This window comes from Mustela nivalis, assembly GCF_964662115.1.
Source record: "Mustela nivalis genome assembly, chromosome: 5".
In the NCBI taxonomy this organism is placed as follows: Eukaryota; Metazoa; Chordata; class Mammalia; order Carnivora; family Mustelidae; genus Mustela; species Mustela nivalis.
The window spans coordinates 36,397,722-36,411,356 of NC_139024.1; positions in this window are offsets into that span (position 1 = coordinate 36,397,722).

Here is a 13,635-nt window from a genome sequence, read left to right on the forward strand (position 1 = left end):
AAAATGGGACTTGACACTTTGTCTATTCACACTCATTATAACTTAACCCAAAGCATTGTATAATGTAAGAATTAGTCCTATTTCTATTTCATCTCTAGCTGATAAAGTCAGTGAATATAAAGGTTATGGAAAAATGACCCTGGTTTGGCTACAGTCTTCATTTGTTCCAGTATATAGTTTTGGTGGCTTTTATGATACTTTGCCTTTGAATGTTGACCACAAACAAAATGTTGCAGCCATAGTAAAAATTGATGTTTGAGATTTACTTATTATGCTTAGTGTACTATGATTATCACTGAATAAATTTAATCTTAAGGAGACGTTAAAACTAATTTGGGTAGTCATTTTGCAATTTAGCTCCTCTCATCTTGACAAGTTTACCTCAGATTCTAAACAAAAGAAGTTACTGCAAACAGGTTCAATTTCTGTTGCCGACTTATGTATCTTAGCATCATGATTGTGCCTATGACACTACCAAAAGCAAATAAGAAAAATTTGTTTTAAAAAGCTTATATTAAAAAAAAAAATTTAAGCAAGACAAATACATATAAACTAACGTTATCTTATAATACCTTTCAGACAGCCTATTTTGTAGTATATTTGGAAGTTGATATGAACTTACTGTTTGGTCTAAAAGATGGGAGATTTGAATTTTTTTTAAAGAAAGACAAATGCAATGGCTAGTTTGCTTTGACTTATCAAACTGAGTTTGTTCTTGTTTTCATAACATCAACTCAATAGTTTAGTGTACTTTAAACTAAAATTTACCAATATATGCAATATAGTGATAAATCCATAGCTTATTAATAAAATTTATATACATTCTCTTTGAATACTTCCCCCATATTTGTTAATTTTTCAGTTACTGATCTGAGACACAGACATTGCTTTATATTTTATTAAATGCAAACTTACCTTTGAAAATTATTCTGCCCTCTCTCAACAAATGTATTCCATTGAGATTCTAGAATTATCAGGATGTTGTCAGCACACCATGTTTTGTAATCAGAATAAACATTTAACTGAGTCCTCAGCATTAACAGACTTCACTTTGTTATTAGTTTTTCAATAGCATAGAATGGAAACTCAGATAACAAAAGGACATATTTTATTTGTGATTAAATTTATCACTGACATAAAACAAAAATTTTGTATCGCCTCTTATATGAATTGTGCTATTTTTGATGGAAGTTTTATGTATTTGGTAAAATGAAGTCAAGTGATAATATTTTGTTAAGTAATATCTAATTCATTTTGAGATATTGTGGTATTTTCTCCCAAGGATAACTTTAGGGGGCACTGTGCTGCCAGTAGAGAGCTCTCCTTGGACAAGTTCAGATCTTGTTTTCTTTCTTTGCATATGAAAATATCTAGCAAGCTTTTCAAAGAAATTGTGTCAAAAGTATTAAACTTTTTTAAATTTATGTTTTCCACTAGGACACTGTGTGGAAGGACAATTTTGAAAGTTGCTTTTTACAAAAAAGAGTTGTTTTTACAAAAGAAGAGTTGTATTTCATTACTAACTTGGAGCTGAAAGTTCTCTCCCGTTTGTTTTGGAGGTAGGAAACAAATCATCCAACAAACAACAAACACAGGAAAAAGCAAAAAGGCATCTCCTGAGAGCAAAAGGTGTATAGTAAGAATTTTTACAATAATACTTCATGGTATAGTAACTGAAAAAAAGAATTCACGGCGGTTGCCTATAATAAACGAACAGCAACCCGTCAGAACCAGCGAAGTTTTAGGAATCCTATGTAAACTATAGTTAACAGGAAGGCCAGCAAAAAAAGGGGAAACAACAGTGACAACAACAGACATGAAAGGATACCACCACATATACACACACACTTGGTGTGTCCAATGGCTTAGCCCTGTAAACCTTTCCCCGCCTCCACTCTCACTCCATCAATCATCTCTGACATCTGTATTATATTCTGATTCCAAAGTAGTGCTTTTGTCATCAGAAGAGATCAAAGCAAAAGCTTCTGTAGAAACAGTGCAGTGTGTGAATGGAGACCCCTCATCGTTGCTTGCATCTTTCCGATTGTCCAATTGTATTAAGTTAAATCAATTGCTTCTCATAGAGCTACCTGGAGGCTTTTTGCAGTCTACTTCCAAATCATACCATAGTAGCTAAAATAACTATATATATGTAGGTTATGAATTTTTTCTTTTATATACTTTAGAGCCAATTAAATGTCTTTCCTTTATATTAGAAATGTAAAATTAACATCTCTTCTTACCTTTTTAACTGATATGTGAAGGTAATGCTTATGACACGTGTAGATTTCAGAGTAATGAGGCAGAGTTGGTTGATTCAAAAGAGAAAATGTCTTTTTTGCATATGCCTTAATTCTCCAGAGAATACATGCTTAGATATGAAGGACATGTGTAAAGGAAAGCAAATAGTTTAGAAGATCACTAATGTTGAAACGGGGATATTAAAGAACAAAGAACAGTGAAGTATTTTCTTAAATGTTGATTTTTGAGAAACAGATGAACATTTGTGCTATTGGAATAAAAAAGACTTTAGTATATGTAATTGATTCGTTCAAAAGAGACTATGAGAAAATACAGAGTATGAGCAGACAAGTAATAAGCATTTAACAAATATTTTGTTGTCATATATGTGTATGACACATATATTTTACATATAAGCTAAAGCAAATATCCAGCAATGTTGTTAAGAGAAAAAAACTGAAACTATCTAAAAAATGCTGTGGGTTTTTCCTCTGCTAGATAATAGGAAGTGCAAATAAAGATTGAAGTTAGTTCTTGATTATTTCTTTAAAGAGTAAAAAGCTTATGTTAAATGACTAACTTTACTTAAAAAGCTATTTAACTTTAAGCCTGAATTTGCAGAATCCTTGGTGTTTCAAGTGAATTACTTCCTTTTTTTCAGTTCTATATTAATGTAATTATTGAGAAAATTATTTGCTATCATGATATTTAAGAATATATGAAGATCTCAAGATGCATTGTTTTTGAATGTCAAAGGTATCCAGGATTTCAGAATACTTTTTCGCTAGCTGTATCTCCAAGCATTCCAATTCTCCAGGAGCTTAAATCAATGGAGAGAATTAAGAAGAGTAGAAGAAAGAATATTAGATAATCCCAGATTTTATATCTTTATTAGTGTTCATTGGAAGAATTTTAGGAGATTAGCAACAGGCTAAGTGGATTTCTTACTCCCTTCTGTGAAGTTTAATAATGTTCTTTATCTCCTGTTTATGGCTTTGAAGAAGTTCAACAATATTTATAAAGGAATTTCTTGAAACTCTTAGCCACTTCCTTCCCGTATAGGTATGTAATTCATGGAAAATCCCATAACATGTCTCTTTCTTGGAATTTCTTGCTTAAAATGAAGTTTGTGGTTAGGTACATATAATGTCTGTTGCCATATGGATTTTGTGATACTTAGGGGAAATTATTAGTATTTTTAAATCATAATGATTCCTTTAATATTAATTAATTAATATAACAAATTAATATAAATAGTAATGATAGTTTTAATTCTGCTTTTCACTTTCTGTAGTGAATTTCTGATAATGCCTGGCACTTTTAGTTGTTAACACTATCAAGGAGTGTCTGTATCACAAAGTATGCACACACACACACACACACACACACACAGACATACACACACACACAATATATATATATAATATAATATATATTATATAATATATATTCTAGGAAATAGTTTTATTTCATAGAAGATACTATATTACATCATTTTTTTAAATATTTACTTGAGAGTCCAGATTTTAAATGTACTCTTTTTTCCCTCCATATTAAGGTTTAATTAAAAAAAAATCTAGAGAACTTAAGTGTTTTGTAAGACTTGATTATTTTTGTAAATGTTTACAGTGTAAACAATATTTTTATCTGTTTATTAGGATCTGGTCTTTACTTGCTTAGATCTGTTTATTTAGATTTGTTATTTTTCAAAAACTAGATTCTCTTTTGATAATCATACATTAAATTACTAGAAAATATAGAACTGTCATATGCTAATATGTACATATGTATAAATATATAGCTCAATGAGAGGAAATGTATGAAATAGTTTAATTTACTATTTTGCACTCCTGGGTAAGAAAAATATTTAAAATCAATTATGTATTTAAAAGAACATAGGAAATCTATAAAACTTACTTAAATAGATAACTGAAAATATTTTTCTCATCTATATTTATTAAGAGTAATCCCAAAAATCTACTTAGATTTATTGCAATCCAGAAACATTTTAAGAGTGAAGTATAATGGTATTTGTGGATATGGAAGGATATTTTTATGTCTTCCTACTAAGAATATCTGTAGAAAAGTCCTTTTTGGACTAAATTTTGACAGCTTTTATTCATTTTTCTTGAGCTGTTTGTACAAAAGTAACGAAATAACAACCAAATTGTCTTCAGGAAAAGTGCATTTGCCTTTTTCTAATACCCTGATTTGTAGTCCTTATTTGTGTCATCTAAGGTCTTCCTATTTAGGTGTGCTCTGGAACCAAAGCATCAGTCTTCTGGGATCTTGCTGGAAATACAGATCATTAGGCCTAGCTGTGGACCTACTGAATCAGAATCTTCATTTTAACAAGATCCCTAGGTATTCCCTGTGTCTCAGCTTTTTAGAAGCACTAGTAGAAAGTAGCAAAGCCTTGAAGTAATATTTAAAAGTAATAACCAGAAAAGACCAAGATAGAATTAAGGAAACCAGTAAACTTTAACAATTTTTCCCCTCTTGGATCATCTGGTTCTGTTTATGGGCAATTTCATTATTTCAGTAAATATACTCAGTTTTCTCCTGTGTTCTCTTCATTTATCTCCAGATAAACTCATCTTTCATCTCCTGTTACAATCAAATTATAATGAATAAATATCAAATTTTCAGGAAGAAATCATTAAACATTTTTTAGGGTGTTTAAAAAAGGAAATGCCACCCTTTCAACTTCGAGGCACAAAATACGTAATGGCTGCTTAGTTGATGGCTTCTTTAAAGAGCGCTAATGGAGTCACCTTCTTCCAGCAATGCTTGTCTGACATAGCCACCCAGAGCGTGCAAGTTGAGTATCTCATCTGAGTGTTTCCGGTTTCTTAATTGAGCTATAATCATATGCATGCTGTGTTTCATAGGAGAGAAAACCGTGACTTTTTTATGGTTTGTGCTAGAGCGTTGGGAAATTAGAATTCATCATAAAAACTAACCAGGAATTTTTTTAAAGGCCGAGTTATTTTATTTTTATAAAATAAAAACTAATCATGAGGAAATGGGAACTTTTTAAAATCTTTTTTTCCCCACCATAATATATAAGAAGAAATAAATGAATAAACCACACATAGCGCCTAGAATTTGTATTTTATATATTATCTATTTTTTCTCAAGAGCTGTGAATAACTCCTCTGGTATGTTATATGTAATATTGAGTATATTATTATAAGTATGAGATGATAATTATATTGAAACAATGAATATAAGAATACATTTCCAAATGTTTTTTTATATTCTTACTTTAACTCCATATTTGCAAATATTCAAATATTTTTCAAATAATAATACTTTATTATTTATGGCCTTTGTCCTTAACATGAAATATTTATTTTAAAACTGGCATTAGCAAACTTTTTTTAAAGGATTAGATCATAAATATTTTAGTTTTTGCAAGCCATACCATCTCTGTCTCAACTACTCAACTCTGTCTTTAGAGCAGGAAAGGAGACATGGCCAATACAAACATCAACAGACATAACTGTGTTCAAATAAAACTTTATTTACAAAAACAAGAAGCAAGTTACATTTGGTCCATGGCCTTAGTTGACCCCCTTTCTATTTGTATTTACAACTAAGGATTTTAAAATAAAGTAAATAATCTTTTTTTTAAAAATCCTCATTAGTACCTTTCTGGAAAATACAAGTTTATAATAAACTAAACACATGTATATTTTCCCAACATTTTCGAAAAAAACATTCATTTTGCCTGTTTTCTCCAGACTGGCACCTAAAACTAGATAATTCCCAACCATCCTATAATTTCAGCTGTGCAGCTTAGACTTCAAAGTCTCATGAGTTAAAATAATGTAATATTTACAACCTTTCATTCCATGGGCAATTTCATTTTATTTGGTTCAAATGGAAGGAGATTTAACTGGCAGGTTGTTGGACTTGGCATGTACTCCTATGCCAACTAGTTATATTAAAAAAATTATATATAAGATAGAGGCTTTTTATATATCTCTGGACTAGTACTTTAGTCAATTTAGTACTTCTGAGCAATTTATAAAATATTAACTATTTTTGCCCTGTCAGACTTGTTTTCCTTGTATATATAGTAGACATTTGTTGAATATAATCTATATTATATATTACAAAGTTTCTGTTGTGAATATTGGCATATTTAATGGAGTTCACATTCTCTAGGATTTACCAAAAATTTTTTTAACATTTTAACAAGTTTTATTTCATTTCAGAAATATTATTCAGTTACTTGGGAACAAAGGATGTGTCCAAGTGTAAATTGTATTTTTGAGTTATAGTAATATCAATTAATAATAATAATAATAAGTGACTTGTTTGGCTTAACTTCAAGTTTTAAATATATTATAGTTAGTAGGTAACTTTTTTGAAGAGGGGCAAAGGCTATTGATATGAATGCATTCTTTTTATATTATTTTCCATACAGACTGATATGAATTAAGTCTGGAATTTATTGGAAATGTACATTTTAATCTATCATTTATATGGTCATTTCTATTAGAGGCAGTATTCTGTATAACTAGTGGACTCTAAGATGGTAATGAATAAAAAAGTTCTTGTTCTCCAGATCTGCTGCAGATACTGAGATACATAACAAAAAATTACTGCTAAGGCATATTGTCTTCCACAAATACAGATAAAAGGGGAAATGCTGCCACAGTTAGTTATAGTGAATTAATCCACTTAAATCTCCTACATTTCAAAAGAATGTCTATGTATTTAGAAAGCCTTTAACGACATTTCTGGCTTCCTTGGGGCTCCTAAAGAGCCATGTGGTAGAAATAAAAAGCTCTTTACCACAGGGATCCCTACAATTAAGAAAAGCAGAGATTGTAGAAGTTTGCTAGTTTTGAAATATTAGCTTGCCTCCTACTTAAATCCAAACAAAAGCACACTATGGCTCGGGGTCAGCCCAATACAGACAAATCCAGAACTCTGATTTGCCCCATACAAGGAACTATAATGGAGTGGAAACAGCAGCTACTTAATATATGAGTTAAAATTACCCGTGACTGAAGTGAGCACATCAATCAAAAGTTTTGGCATGTACTGAGCCAGACAAACCAGTGTGGTGAGTTTAAGGGCAGGAAAAGCTTCTGTTCTGTATTCAACAGTTTTCAAATCACCATGACATCCCTTTGCATACACCACCCGACTTCCAGCAGGTGGATTTTTAAGGCATTGTGCTTTGAACACAAAGATAGATCAACTAGGAGCATTTGAGATAGTTTCCTGTTTTGTGTTCTGACAACTAGGATTGCATAAAGCCTTCCAGATTCTTAGCATTTTTTAGATGTTAGGGAACTAATAAATATAGATCATTGAGAACAGAAAATTCAACAATTAGAGTTGGAATAGAAACATCTGTAGATTCTGATTTGGGTTTTGAGTAAAAATTGTATATCCATTTGAACCATCTTGACATAACTACAATTTGTTAGTTTAAGTGATTTCATTCAGAGTCCTGTTGTATCTAGTTGTCTTTACCAATTTCAATTAATTTCTAAATATTTTGAAACCTGAAATAGAGCTTTCCTTAACAATTATATGCCTCAATAGGAATTTTGTACAAGCATGTCTAAGAGGAAAGTATGGTACATGGATATTGTAGAATACTTTCCATCTCTCACCCATGAGTTTAGTTATTAATTTTAGAATGAACTCTGCCCACAGATCTATATTACTGCTTCTCACTAAATCTCTGAAAAGAAACTGGAAAACCTAAGAGCAGAATTTGTTTCAATAAGAATATGGATGTGCAAAACTATGGTTAGATAATTTTACCTGCTTTCTAATTAATTTTTTTTCACTATTGCATTATATAAGCAAGTAAGGAACTCTGTTTTCTTCAGTACTATACCGACTGGTAATTTTATTAACTAATCACTTAAAACAACTTGGTTCTAAGTTAATATTAAGACTATTAGAGAAAACATTACAATATTAAAATATTGTAACTACAGAGTAAGAAAACAGACTTGTGTCTAACTACAAAGCAAACAAGATAAAAATCTGGTATACACAAATATATATGCTAAAATGTTTTAATTACAAGGTCCTAAAGTAACTGAATTAGTGAATGAATTGTCAGAAGTGCTGTGTAGTTCAATAAAAGTATCAGATAAATTAATCATTTATTTCAATATTTGTGAATGGATTCTGGATAGAAGAAAGTATATAAGAAAAAAAAAAAACTTTTGTCTGATAATTTTACCCACTGATTTGACCAGTTAAGATGGCTATGAAATTAACATTTGATTTCAGATATCAATGGTTTAGGCCTTCAATAATAGTTTCCTCTGGTAGCATGCCTTTTTTTCCTGTTCTCCAGTCATTGCATGTTATAATAATTGAAATACTCATGTTCCTAAGTGGGGCAGGATTTGTAGAAATTCTTTTAATGAGAGAGAGACAGAAGAAGTATTTAGAGAGATACTTGAAGTGTATTTAGCTCTTTTTACTATGTTGTATTTAGTTGTGACCATTCTATCATACCACTTCATATATGGAATGATAGAATATGCCTAAAATTGTAAATATCTCCTGCAGCATAAGGCAAAGTTCACAAAGTAGTATAATAGTTTCTTTATTTTCAACAGTGTTTTATTTTTCTAATATGAATTTTATGATTTCACTTAAGCACATGCAAAAGTCACAATTAGAAAACATATTAAACTTGTGGCAGTGCTAACTGGTACACTGTGAAAAGAATTTAACATTATCTAATAAAACTGAACATTTGTGAACCTTACAGCATAGCAGTAAACTTGTGAGAAAATATTCAGGAGGACTTTGGCACATATGCACCAGAATACGGTACAAAAATATTCATATTCTTATGGGTTGTTACAGCAAAAACACTGATAACAAGGTAAATTTCCACTAGGAGGAGAAAGTATTAATGCATCGTGATATATTTACAAAATGGAATATTATCTAATAGTGAAAATGAACCACAATGACAAGTATGAATAAAACTTGGGAGCATATGATTGTTTTTTAAAAAAAGTGAGTTCAAGGAGTCAATATTTAGTAAAATAAAACTAAACAGCATATTACTTAGTGAGAAAACTGAAAAGGGAACATAAAGGAACTTTAGACACAAATTATCAGAATGCTGGTGACAATATAGGTGAGGAACACACCAACAGATATGTTTTTAGTAATTTTCCGGTTGTCCAGTTAAATAAATAAGTAAAATAAAATATATCCTGGCAAAGGACAACCAATAATAGTGGTTAAGAACCAAAAATTATGGTCCACCAATTCTGTGCACTTTAGACCCTCAGTAAGAAAAAAATAGTAATGACCGTATATCTTAGTAAGCTTGGACAGCTGCAACAAAATATCGCAGACTCAGTGGCTTAACAAACATTTATTTTCTCAAAATCCTGAAGGCTTGCAGTCTGTGATGAAGGTGTCAGCAAATTTTGTTCTGGCGAGGGCTCTTTTCCTGGCTTGTAGAATGCTGCCTTCTTGTTGTGTCCTCACACAGAGTTTTCTCTAATGTTTCTTTCTCTTCTTAGAAGGACCTCAAAACTGTCAGATTAGTACCCCCCACACACACCTATGATCTCATTTAGCCTTAATTACTTCCCTAAAGGCTCTGTCTCTAATACAGTAACTTTGAGGTTTAGGGCTGCAACAGAGGAATTTGGGGGAGATAATATTCAATTTGTAACACTACAAAAAGTGCTATTTAAATTTAAATGTCCATATTTAATACTAAATATAAACATTTATAACAAAATAAAATATTTTACATAATTAGAAATTCTTTCTAAAATGAAAAAAAATAATCAGTGACATCTATCCCAATTTCTAAGGATATTGCCCAGCATGAAGGAAGAATGAAGACATGGGAATTAATTAAGTAATTAATTAATTCAATTAATTACTGTATTTGAGGGATGCATACCTTCAGATAGGAAAAAATAATCCTCCTTTAGTGATAGTTTCAATTAAAACTGAGCCTTATAAAAAAGAATATAAGAACCTGGGACGCCTGGATGGCTCAGTTGGTTAAGTGTCTGCCTTTGGCTCAGGTCATGATCCCAGGATCCTGGGATCAAGTCCTGCATCAGGCTCCTTGCTCCACTGGAGTTGCTGCCTGCTGCTCCCCCTGTTTGTGCTCTATCTGATGAAAAAAAGAAGGAAGGAAGGGAGGGAGAGAGAGAGATTGAGAGAGAGAAAGAAAGAACCTCACACTGAAGTGAAATATATGAGAATTGCACTAATATATTTTAGATTCATTACTGAATTTGTTTTCCTTGTTAACTAATTCGTGGGAAATGGTTGAATGATAATATAAGTTCTCTTGTTCAATTAACACAAAGCTTCATAATTTGTAGATACAACTGATACACACAATATATATATTGATAGGGCCTTATCCCACATTGAAGAGTAATGTGACCTCAATGCTTTTATTTATATTTGAATTTACCTGTTTTGCAGTATTGAAAAGTTGCCAAAAAGTGTGTAAAATTATATTTTTTCCAGTTATACAGATTTTGAATTTTGATACCTTTATAATAATTCTACATTTTTAAAAGAATAAAATTTAAAAGAATAAAATTACAACATTTAAATACTGCAGAATTAAGACCCTGTATCATTATTCTTTTAAAATTAATTTAGCATCAACAAAATCTTTTTTAATGCTTTACATAGGACATTTTTATCTTTATTCTGAGTTTCTTTAGCTCTAGACATACTGTAGCCAGGATGTATATTTATATATTTTTACAGACAAATGAGCACATATACTCATCTATAAAATTTACAGCTCATCACTCTAGCTATTTTTCTGCTGTTTCCTTTTTAATCATGCCCCTAAAAACTTCAATAATCATAGAAGACCACTTGGCCATTCTTAGAACTTTGTGATTGTGACACAGTCTAGGGATTCACTATGAGTGTTCTTTCACTACATCTTTATCTGTGCAAACATGGAGGGTAAAAACAAAGGCAAGCCATTTAGAGAGTTGTGTCTTAAAATGATTTGCCTATATTTACTCAGTGCATCTGTTTCATGGAAGTCTCAGTGAGGTCAGTGAGGAATCTGAACATGTGAAGATTTGGATCCATGTTAGTATATGCTGGGCTGCTCTAGATTGATATCCATAGAAGCCTGCTGAAGGGCTGGTAGGAGCAGCAACAAAAACTCATTAGTGATGGAGCTCAGTCCAGAGCACGGCAAGACCCGGGCTACATTCTGTACCATGCCAATATTTGCACATGTGAGACTTCCAAAATGGAGGGGAGATGAATGCAGGGGATGACAATGACTGAATGAATAATCAAGACTGGAAGAACCCATAAGGTGAACAATATGTTTGCAAAGTGGGAGCCAGGTTGAGAGTAGCCTTGAAATTTAATTAATAAAATTAATCAGGTCACTTTCCCTACCATTTTCATGACTAGGTCTCTCACACTGTAATACAATGAAGCTCTATTGAACACTATTATCTCGTATAATTGCATTCCAACGCTCTAAGGTCAAACTGAAGCTTTTTAGAGGCACAGTGGTCCTATTAGTAGCTGTTTTATGTACATGCTCCCAGGAAGAAATCTTTATGAGGTATTCCTTCACTGTCCTGTGACTTATTCATCTGATTTAACATCATTGACCTTTGCTGAGAGTCACTTCCTTTCACAGGAAGACACCTGGAGACCCAGGCATTCCTCTGTGACATAACTGTGAGAACTGGTGACTGTGTAACAGGTTTAACTAGTTCAAATTAAGAAGTACACACAATTTGTTTTCACTGCTCCGCCAATTTACTGTCTTCTGACATTTCACATCTTCTAGAATTTAACATACTTTTTTTGTCTTAGGTAGTTGTTAAATAATATACAATAAGAGGAGTTCCTCTTTATATGTATTTCAGCTGTAGCCTCAAAATTCAAAAAGACATAGTATTGCAGACATTATGTCAGGGAATGAATAAAGGAAATAAATACTCCTCAGTTTACTCCACGTAGCTCCATCTTTCTGCTTTCAAACAATACTCACTCTTTGGTAAGAATAAGAGTACTGGAAGCCAACTTCTCACTGAACTAAGGAATCCCTTCAGTGACTGTGTGGACAGTTGTGTAGTCACAAAGCAAACTGATTCACAAAGCAAGTAATTTCAAGCAAGAAGTTGAAGACTCTACCAGAGCTTTTTAATGTGCTGAGCTGAAATCTGCTTCTTATTTCTTACCTTTCTCTCCTGTTGTGTTTGAATCATATGCTAAGCCTATCCTTCTTTTCTATAGATTGATTTCTTTGAAATGGAAAAGCATAATCATGCATGGAGAACATTTTGTTCAAGAATTCTGTTTTTAACCAAGTAGTATAATGACAATCTCAAAAGTAACCCTCAAATAATTAATATACTCTGTTCTAAGTATATTGCATGTATTAATCCATGTAATTCTCACAAAAGGTGTTGCTATTATTATCATTATTATCTCAGTTTTACAGATGAGAAAATTTAGGCACAGAGGAGTAAATATATAGAGGTACCCATAGTACACAGATACTAAAAGGAGATGTGAGATTTATTAAAACTTCTTTTAAGTTAAAATACATTTTAAAAGAAAGTCAAAAGCCTCAAATATGAAAAATCAAAGAATGGCAGTTGATCATGTGTGATTATTTGATGATTGGGTGGGGTGTGTACTGATAGACCCTACTAAGTACAGCATGCATAGTTAAATAACAAGCCATCAGAATGAAAAATGCAACTTTTTTTTTTTTTTCCCAAAGAAATGGGGATGAAAAGAGAAGGAAACATTTGAATAACATCTTTTGGGTAGTTTTGTAAAATGGTTTTGGAGATTAATTACAACCAAAAACATGAAACAAAAATGTAAATAAATAAGGATGCAATAAACAACTTCCATGTCCTATTATGACCAGGCTAATGTTCCAGTTTAAGCACGATCAGTCTTTAAAAACAGTTCTTACCCATATAACCTTAGCTCTAATATTCAAGTAAATGTTAAGTTCATATATATTTCCTTCATGTTTGCCTTGTCTCATTAATGTTTGAGGAGACAGTAAAAGCAAAAGGCTTAAATGGCTTTATAGCCTAAATATCTTAATCTCACAAATATTTTTAAAGCCTAATAAAGGAAGATAAAGATTAAAATTCTATACATATAAGTTCTTTTGTGTTATTATTTGAGAATATGTATTATCAACATATTAATTTTTACTGCATATTAATTATTTTACTGCATCTCATATTTCGGAAATTGACAAATTTTAACCTTCCATCAACAAGTACTGATTTTTTTTTCACATAGTGACAGTAAATTGCACTAATCCATGCAGAATCTTCTGGAGTCTTAGCAATAACCAAGAATGAATGTTGTGTGTACACAATGGGTATA